The sequence below is a fragment of the Panulirus ornatus genome, chromosome 8, assembly GCF_036320965.1.
Source record: "Panulirus ornatus isolate Po-2019 chromosome 8, ASM3632096v1, whole genome shotgun sequence".
Classification (NCBI taxonomy): domain Eukaryota; kingdom Metazoa; phylum Arthropoda; class Malacostraca; order Decapoda; family Palinuridae; genus Panulirus; species Panulirus ornatus.
Window position 1 is genome coordinate 27,901,476 of NC_092231.1, and position 10,868 is coordinate 27,912,343.

General features: G+C 47.0%; 1 protein-coding gene across 2 annotated transcripts in view; it reads right to left on the reverse strand.

Moving 5' to 3' along the window:
- The window catches only part of CaMKI (Calcium/calmodulin-dependent protein kinase I), a 317,987-nt gene extending 309,988 nt beyond the window's left edge, over positions 1-7,999 (reverse strand). For both annotated transcript variants that reach the window (XM_071664256.1, XM_071664252.1), the window contains exon 1: positions 7,865-7,999. The gene's annotated coding sequence lies outside the window, so the exon portion shown is untranslated. The remainder of the gene's footprint in view (positions 1-7,864) is intronic.
- Between the last annotated feature and the right edge of the window lie 2,869 nt (positions 8,000-10,868).

A 10,868-nucleotide genomic window follows, 5' to 3' on the forward strand; every position in this document is an offset into this window, starting at 1 on the left:
TATGGATAGAGTTGTGCGCAGGAGGATGGATGTGCTGGAAATGAGATGTTTGAGGACAATGTGTGGTGTGAGGTGGTTTGATCGAGTAAGTAACGTAAGGGTAAGAGAGATGTGTGGAAATAAAAAGAGAGTGGTTGAGAGAGCAGAAGAGGGTGTTTTGAAATGGTTTGGGCACATGGAGAGAATGAGTGAGGAAAGATTGACCAAGAGGATATATGTGTCGGAGGTGGAGGGAACGAGGAGAAGTGGGAGACCAAATTGGAGGTGGAAAGATGGAGTGAAAAAGATTTTGTGTGATCGGGGCCTGAACATGCAGGAGGGTGAAAGGAGGGCAAGGAATAGAGTGAATTGGATCGATGTGGTATACCAGGGTTGACGTGCTGTTAGTGGATTGAATCAGGGCATGTGAAGCGTCTGGGGTAAACCATGGAAAGCTGTGTAGGTATGTATATTTGCGTGTGTGGACGTATATATATACATGTGTATGGGGGTGGGTTGGGCCATTTCTTTCGTCTGTTTCCCTGCGCTACCTCGCAAACGCGGGAGACAGCGACAAAACAAAACAAAAAAAAAAAATATATATATATATATATATATATATATATATATATATATATATATATATATATATATATATATATATATATATATATATATATATATACAAACACGTGAAACTGTCGCTTAAGTAACAATCTCAAGGTTAACCATTAAAAAATAAAGTTGTTTGTTGACAAGAATAAGCGTCGCACTTCGAGGATTCCCTCATAATGACGCCTTACATCAGCACAACCAGCTTGCGCCGCTCAGCCGAGGGAGAACAGAGAGATACAATTATTGTTACAGAAGAGATGTAGGGAACCAGAGATGTGAGGGGGGGGGGGGTACATATGACCACAGTGTTGAAGGATCAACGGATTACAAGGGTGAGAGATGTAAAGTACGAGTGATCTACCTGAACGTGGGTGATCATAAGGGAAAGACACACATTATGGAGTTCAGAGCCCGTATGTGGGAGTTGCCGCTTGTTTAATGTGGCACGGAAGGGAACAGGACCTGGGGACTTGAGGAACGGAACGATTATTTTCATATGGTGAAATCACTCTCGTGTGAAAGAAATGTAACAGAAAAATACAAATAATGGTCAAGCCACTACCTCTGTCGATATCAACAGGCGGGAAACTGGTAACCTTACACATGCAAGAGACGTCTGTAGCTCTGTGGACAGCATGAGATGACGCTCTATCACCAAGGGAGTCCAAAGGCAAGAGAGGTGTGTGTGTGGACGGTAACAGAAACGTGTGTATTGTTACCTAACATCACTTGATGTGGATTCCTGTCCGTGACTGAAGCCTTCAACATAAAAAAAGGAAGTACCTTTACGGCAGAAACAGGAGAATGCATCAACCATATGGCCATCCCTCAGTCCTAATGGAAGATATAACATGCTGGAGAAGGTCCAGCAACAATGACTGTACTGGATGAAGTGTGGGAGGTGAGCTACTGGGACAGACTGGCCGACCTACTACCCTAGGAGGAGGGAGAACATGACTGATTATAATACTGAAGTTCCTCCATCCATTACCCTGATGACCAGACCACCACATCTGAAGCTGTCGATGGAGAGAAATTCCTTGAAGTACAGAGCAGATGAACCGAGGAGGAACAACAAGGAAAAAGCGAATAAATATATTTCTAAAGTATCAGATAAGAAGAGCATTGAGCCCATCAAGAGAGGTTGTATCCAGAAAACATAAAAAAAAGCCTAGGAAACAGTACGATGGAGAAGAGAGATTAAGAGATGGAACTCATACTTACAGGAGTCATCTCACACACATTCCCTCAGCAGGTTTCCCAGAACCACCAGCCTACGTCAACTACAACTGGAAATAAGACAACAGCGTGTAATGAGGCAGGAGTTGCCCGACGCCTCACGTTCACTGGCCAAAAAGAGAGAAAAAAATAAGCACTTGGGTGGACGTGGCCCGTACCACAACATGGAGAACACCCAGGGAAGCTTGGCAAAAGTAGTATAGTATATGTGACTATGACTATTGAGGAGCCCAGTGATAAGGTAATGATAAACCCAGATAACCTATGAGTACTTGGGGACTTATCGTGTTTCACTTTCCTCATGGTTATCAGCACACCACTGTGACCTCTTGCAATATATACATAATATATATGTATATATATGTACATGATATTCCTGAAAATTCTGTTTAATAGTTTTCCTTACTATACTGTAGAACAATACGATGCAGGAGCGTGCCCAGTTCTACAGGAACTGGGTGACACAGGAGGATGGTCGACCCTGTAAACACAGTCACAAGAGCACGGAAAACTCTTATGACCACAGGTCAGGAGGATGGAGACGAACTGCCCATGGAAGGTCCTCACTCACACTACACCTCGATGGTGGGAGACATTACACGTAAAGTTACAACAAGTGGAACAGCGACGATCACGAACACCTGAGTTCTTCAGTTGGTCCGTCTAGTGAAACGCCGCGTCTTCGTTCAGACGAGGATGACCGGGACATCAGGAGGGACTGTGTTTCCTGTACAGTAGAGACAAAGATGCTCTGCCAACACACACGTACAACATACGTAGTGAGGACACCTGAATATAAAGCGACAGTTATAGCTCAAGTTTGTGAACGACACGATGAATGGGGTGATGTTGTGACCACACCCGCGTTTGATCTCGGTGCTTCAAAGGCCAAGAGTCGCCAACTGGAGTCCACCAGTACAAAACGGCCACTTCAACAGCCGGGTCGGCCGGACGACGCTGCCAAACAAATTGCCTCCGACAGCATCTGTGTCTTTACGCAGAGCATTGACGACTGTCAATATTCCATGGCAGAGGTATGGTACAAATGGACGAAGATAAACCAGGGTATGGCAAACATCTGAAAAGGACACTTCTTGAAAATTCTGGTGAAAATATCACAATAACGGACCTGCCAGGCCAGACCGGAGCTGCGACCTTTCCAGACAATGCCCATTACATCCAGCATGAAAGTTGGCATCGTCAAGTCTCAGAGGAGACAACAGAACGAAAGCGCATCATTGAAGCAGGAGCGGTTCTTGTGAGGGAAGATGGAAGATCTGTGACGGAGATGTACATTTGGCCAAACAGCCAATCACTTGGTTCCTGAAACTCCGAAATATTTTGTTAATAGTGAGGTGATCCCACGTAGAGCAATACCAACTCCGTTGAGAAAAACATTGTAGTTAACATGACTGCCAGTCAACCACGATCATTCATTTCATCTAATCTCGCTAGCGTTGCAGTGTACATATATGGTAGGTATGGCTGCAAACACCTCATCACCTTCCTTCATAATCTGGGGCTTCCTGATGGCTACGGTGAGACGCTCTTCATGATATCCCAGTTTGTAGACACTCCAGTGGAGGGATCCTCGCGGTCAGCCACTGACAATGAAGCCCTTCACCATCCACACTTCGGATGTTCACACTACGTGCCACACCTTAGGTGGCATCACATGCCTCACTCCTGCCAGCCTTACGGGCAACATTGCACCAGCGCTACAAATAAATGCTTGACTCCTCGCTATGATGACTGGCTCATCTGGAAATGTACTGAGTCAGACTTAAAACCAGCCAGACACGTCAGGACTTCACAGAATCTCCATTCAAGTTCTGCCTCTTTCCCTAGATATGGCAGCTCAGTCTTTAGCGAGAGTGGTGAAGGTTGACCACCTGTGGACAGCAGGATGTGCGGTGGATTATGACCACGACCTTCCTGGACCAACTTAATTCAGTGAGTGAAGCGGGACTCGGGAGCTTATAAGATCAACGCTATGGATGATCCTCCCTTGACCCAACCAAGGTCAGTACTATCTACACAGCCTTCCCTTTGCAGTTAACGAATGCATGAAACAAGCGAGGCATCATGCATGTCACGTTTGATCACCCACTGCTCGCAGATCATGACATTGTTGCGTCGTCCCAACAGAACCTTGGGAATGCATCCTGAGGCTGGGTGAGTTTCATCTGCGGCTGTCTCGCATGGCAGCGAGTGGACTGCAAAAGCAGCGGAACATCGACAGTTTCCCCACTTGATGACGGTCATATCTACACTTCCTCACTCAGTCATCACCGCCGCTATCCTCATCAGGGACTCAAACTCCTTTGATGAGGAATTCCAATTCGTCAGTCGTATCAGGACTCCCTGGCTGTGGAGTTCACACATCAGGTTGGTGAAGGATTGTCAACCGTCGGCAGAGTGTGTGACCAGACAACCATAACCCACAGGAGAGCCATGCTGTGGTTGCTGAACTACGAGCAAGTGACCATCACGAAGCCGTTTGTACGAGAGGACAAGTGATTTGTATCTAATATTCCGTGAAGCAAAGGCTGCCCTACTTGCATGCAGATGAACACCTTACCACCACCACATCGGGTTATCTGCACGGTACGTGAGGAAAATCTTTCCTTGGAAGAAGAGGACCACAAGCGTGTCTCAGGGTATGGCTTTCCACCCGCCGCAGAAGCAACAAGTTCTGGCGTGGCGTCTGGTCAGACACGACCAGTGATCAGGTAGTGATGAGGGCCACGAGTACGAGGCATTACAGGAAGTATACTGACCAGGTGGATCCAGGCACTACCCTAGACTGTTTCTTACTACAACGTCCTGGAAGCCTTTACTGAGGTTCAACTCGGAACCACACAAGGAGCTTAGGCCGTTAAACAGACACGCGAAGGACAGCGATGTCGAGCACTTCACTAAGTTGATGAATACACTCAACCACTTGAACCTAAACAACCAAACATCTTTCTCTCTTTATCTACGGGGACTGTCGCTGGTGAGACGGTGAACTGCGATGATGCAGTGGGCGTTGCTGGTGAGACACAGATATGAGAGGACAGACATTTGCAGACGTGAAACTGCAGCACAAAAACGTAAGAGACGTTCTCTGTGTTACTAGAAAACCTTCGTCACAGTGTACGTTCAGGAGATGTGGTAAACCCACAACAAATGTTCCACCTCATCCTGCTGTCACTCGTGGATCACACTGGCGCCACCTGGCAACATACTTGTACCTCACCCAAGTCTCCAGTCTTCAGCCACCAGCCACCAGCATCCCTCCCCAAACCTCAGCCCGCACCCCCTAGCCCCCAAACCACAGCTTCCCCCCCCCCCCCCAACCATCTTTGATGAGGCTTCCATGAGAGAGCAACAAGATCTATGATGGCGTCCTCGCTGCTCTCCTCCGTCCCTTATAAAGTAAGGTGTTGGCCAGGATACACTTACGTTGTGGTCGGAGGTTAACCTTCCCTACTCTGCAGTGTGGCCTCGTCCTGCCACCTGTGCAGCATGTGTAAGATCCATCATGAACGACACACAACACAGGCGCTCCATGAGTGTTCTGGACCACCAGACACACCACAAAAGAAGGTCAGCATAACGCACATCTGCTGACGCTGTATCACAACAGCCCCTCAGGAAAACTTCCCCGGAAATAAGGGAAGAGAAGAGCGTGATCATCACAATAATCTCTCAACGTGTACCAGGTGTGCCAACACAGGTGAGGGAGGCGACCAGTCATGTGGACACTTTGTTTCCTCCGCTGTAGCCTCGCTGGTGAGGGACATTTTGTCGTCCTGCTCGGCTCTGACGCAGATCTGACCATGATCCTTGTGGCATTGACTTCCACAGACTTTAATGCCTTGCTGTCAAATCCCGGCGGAGGCAAAACCCGGAAGAAACTTTTTGAAATCAAATTAATGTGGAAGTTATGGTTAACATGAAGGGTAACCTCCTGTTCCTTCAGGCTATCACCGTATGACACATCAGCTCCAGAACGACAAGATCATCTGAAACAAATAAAACCAGTCGTCCAAGTCTTCCATCACCTCTTTACAACACATGAAAAACATTGCTCAAGCTGGAGGAGGATTCTTACCGTCACTCTCAAGTGCATCATATGGTAAAGATTGGTATGAGGACAAGTGCGATGTGTTCAGTTGAGAAAATGCTGAGGAAAAACCACAAAGAACCTCTCTCAGCCGGGGACCTTGCTAGGCATGGACGCTGCCGCTCGCCAACAGAGCCCGCGGTGCATCTGCTGATGCAGTGACTCCGGCATGAGATGGATCCTCCACTGGGGACGGACCACTGGGAACATAACCCTGCTGCCAACATCTACTGCCTTGCCATCACAATCAGAAAACGACGCATGATCATCAGACGTCGACCAGCAAGGATTGCTCAGCATGTAACAGTGGCGGACGGTCATGTAGCGCCTCCCTCACACACTGCTGGAGCTTGTGAGCCAGACTCTGGTGGCGAGTGAGGACCGTCAGGGAGGAAGTCTGCATCTTTTCTTCCCAGTTCTCTACAGTGAACTATGTTACGTCTGGCACCGCTGACGACGCTGGGCCGTATGTCTCGTTTTCGTTAACATCATTACACCCAGAGCGAGGCGAGCATTCTGACGTCATACGTAAACTAGACCCAATACTGTGGACATGTTTCCAAAGTAAATATATGAGACTTAGTTTTTTTGAGTTTCAATTACAATTCTGAGTGTTCTCTTGGTTTCAGGAAGCTGTGGAACACCCCTCCTCTCTAGCATGAAAATATCTTACTGAAGAGAAAACGAAAAATTTTCAAGACATATTTCTCTACGACACACATGGAAATTTTTCGATTTTCAATGTATTGTTATTAATAATCTATCGTGAACACTATACAAAATTTCTGTACCGTTTCTGGCACATGCTTAACCTAAAGGTAAGTTTTATCAGGAAGCTCTACATAGACGGATGACACACAGTAAACTAGTCTTTCCAAAAGTTTGTTGTCTTCTTCGAATCATGTAGCCTGTGGTAGTGCCAGCGTGCAAACGAACACACAGCCACACACGCATAAGACCACTAGATCGCTTCGAGGTGGTCTGCACACGGAAGAGGGTCAGAGACTCACATTAGTGTGGTCGAACAGGAAGGCAAACAGGTAATTCAGAGAGACGAACCCGCATACTGTCAGTGGTTTGTGATGGTCCGTCATGATCGTCCCACGTGTCCATCATGTGCGTCATGGTCCGTCATGATCGTCCCACGTGTCCATCATGTGCGTCATGGTCCGTCATGATCGTCCCATGTGTCCATCATGTGCGTCATGGTCCGTCATGATCGTCCCACGTGTCCATCATGTGCGTCATGGTCCGTCATGATCGTCCCACGTGTCCATCATGTGCGTCATGGTCCGTCATGATCGTCCCACGTGTCCATCATGTGCGTCATGGTCCGTCATGATCGTCCCACGTGTCCATCATGTGCGTCATGGTCCGTCATGATCGTCCTACGTGTCCATCACGTGCGTCATGGTCCGTCATGATCGTCCCACGTGTCCATCATGTGCGTCATGGTCCGTCATGATCGTCCCACGTGTTCATCATGTGCGTCATGGTCCGTCATGATCGTCCCACGTGTCCATCATGTGCGTCATGGTCCGTCATGATCGTCCCACGTGTCCATCATGTGCGTCATGGTCCGTCATGATCGTCCCACGTGTCCATCATGTGCGTCATGGTCCGTCATGATCGTTCCACGTGTTCATCATGTGCGTCATGGTCCGTCATGATCGTCCCACGTGTCCATCATGTGCGTCATGGTCCGTCATGATCGTCCCACGTCGTCCTCAGCTCCACACCTGAGCTCCTGACCTGATCCTGACCCAACACTTCACCCCCTCGGCTACGTCATCGTCAACCCAGCATGATGGGGCACAGGAAGAGTGGAATAACTGCACCAGGAGAGAGAGAGAGAGAGAGAGAGAGAGAGAGAGAGAGAGAGAGAGAGAGAGAGAGAGAGAGAGAGAGAAGGACACTGACCTCCTGAGTACTTTGATTTCGTTCTCGAGCGAGTCTTCTTTGCCTTTGAGGGCCTTCTTGTCGATGATCTTGATGGCCACCACGTGCGAGGGGTCGTCCTTCACCTCAGCCAGACGCACCTGCGAGAACGCACCCCTGCAGGAGCAAACAACCAGGAGGATCATTAGTACACACACACACACCTCAGCTACACACTGGGACAAAAATTATCAGGGCTAAACACAGGGATACATCCAAGAGAGACGCCGATCTTCACCTCCGTCAGGGGACGTCGGGGGAGGTTATCCTGGGAAGGAAAAGATAATATTCTTATTTGAAACAAAATATTATTTCTTTGCTGACAATGTACAGCTTTATTAGGGGGAAGAATGGCTCCAGAACACACGTTAAAAGTAAAGGAAAATAAAGAGAAATAATAATAACAAAAATACATAAGGATAAACATCAGTATTAAAAAGGATAAAAATTGATAACAAACACAAATATCAATAATGATAGAGTACTGAAATGGGTTCAGTCGGAGAATATCTGGGGAAAATATTGGGTAATAACCCCTGCAGTTATGACGTGGTATCTTTGAGTACGATAGTTTATCAGTGTGCTGGCGGGTTGTTATCGTACTGAGAGGGTGCTCGGGAGGTGGCCGTCGTACTCGAGGGATAAAGTCGTCGTAATCAGAAGGTGAAGCTGTCCTTCTCAAGGGTCTACCTACTCTCTCCAGACCTGAGCAACGGTGATGTCATCTCTCTTGACTCATCTGGCCGCCCCATCATGACTCACTCGCATGTGATGGTGCAAGTGTCATCATCTTAGGTCTATATTTTCAATACCTAATTATCAAAAACTTAAGTTTATGGGAAGTTGAAGGGGTGGGGGTGGTGGAGACATACATGTGTGTGTGTTGTGTGTGTGTGTGTGTGTGTGTGTGTGTGTGTGTGTGTGTGTGTGTGTGTGTGTGTGCGTGTGTGTGTGGTATGTCAGCTCCAGGCTTAACGCAGCCATCCCTCCATCACGCAGGAGGGCACACTGCGTTCCCTGGGATCAACAAAACGAAAGAAGAAGAAGAGAGAGAGGGACCAGATGACAACCAGTGTTGTCACGTTTATCTAACCTGTAGGATAGTTTAGTATTACTGACGTATAGTTTGTTACTGATATGATGGGAATGTTATAACTTGCAAGTAAGGATATACATCATCACTGGTGTCGCTATATGAGGGCAGGTGACCAGACCTGGTGACACCAGCTGTGGCAGCAGCGGTGATGTGGTGGGAGCCAGGGGATCGTGAGGTCAACTGCGGGAGGCTGGCACCCCTACCACAGAAGATCTCCCATCACATCATTCCCACGGGAGAGAGAGAGAGAGAGAGAGAGAGAGAGAGAGAGAGAGAGAGAGAGAGAGAGAGAGAGAGATGCAAGTTATGGGTACTCTGGTAAGATGGTTTAGCTGGTAATAAGCACATTATGACACTGTGAGAATAATATACAGAATTAGCGCGTAAGGTCCTCCATAGCATGTATCATGAGTACAGCTTTATGTCAACGACAGAAATTAAATTGTCAGAGTCCTGAAAGACACGAGATCGTCCATAGCAGGTCACACAAAGGATCAGGTGAGTTCTCACCGCCATGTTCTAAGACTAGCGGCTTAACCCCATGGAGCGGAGAGGACATACGTACATAAAAATGCCGGGTCTCAGTTGGGGAGGGTCAAGCTGTGTGGAGACGGAGCAGGTGAGACGCACCATGGATGTGCTCAGGGCGTGCCTGACCCAGCGGGCGCGGTACGACCGACATGACCGGGAGGACGGGGTCCATCGCTAGGTCATGGGGACACACACACACACACACACACACACACACACACACCCATCCGCCGCGAACTGTTCATAATCCACAGATAAGATCATATTTCAAGGACGTGTGTGACCAACTGATGCTCCCTTTCGTGAACTTTTAACACCAGCGACGTGAGGCGAAGCCGCTTCTCAGTAATATGCTGTGTGGCAGGAACTACAGCAAACAGCTTGTTGTGACATGTCAACAGGTTAAGTGCATTTCCCCTAATTCTTCCTTTGCCCGTAAGTTTTGTATCGTGAGTTACCTCAATTGTGTTTACTTTTAAGATGTCAGGCGAGCACCGGCAGCCCCATTGTTGAGACTCGGCAGGCTACTGTGTTGTGGGGTAATTCTCCCTTTTCTCATCGCTTTGGTATTGTAGGATTTGCCTCATTCGCAGTCAATATTGACTTCAATATCTCGCTTGGGTGACTACCCCAACTTTTTTGACACATTTCCCCATGCAAGATGACTGACTATGTCGGCAATGTTGCAACTGGGTTTGGACGTGTACTTCCACTGCCATATTATTTGTGCTCTACTGGGTCTGTACGTCATATTACTTGTATTATGTCATTATATTCAGGTATTAAAGGTGAGAATGTTATCCTCCTTTCCTTAACCTACAGGAAAGTGAGTGGTCGCAGCAAGCTTGGTGGTCCACCGGCCTAACTGGGCCATTAATGTCCTTAATAAGAGGTTTTACCGAAAGCATGACTTATGGGCCTTACTTAACAATTTAGTACCTTCCATCAAATTTACCGAAGAAAATGAAAATATTGTTACGTTACCATTCTTTAGATTGCATGATCCATAGGAAAGGAAACAACTTTAAGTTTAGCATACACAGAAAACCAACCAATGTATGCTCATATATCCATTATCACTCATCTCAAAATGACAGAGTTAAATTATCATTTCACTCTATGTTCCTTAAGACATTATGTATTTGCACTCCAGAGTTTATTGGTGATGAGTTTGAGAAGATATATTCTACTAGATGCAAGCTAAAGTACCCTAGATCTTTCATTGATAAATCCCGTAAGTTACTAAAGAAATCATTTTATAGAGTTGAACTCAAACCTTTCATTGATACCAAGAATCTTTTAGTTCTCCCTTTTAATAATAATTTTACTTTACTTCTCATGTTGCTTAAACCCTTTAAT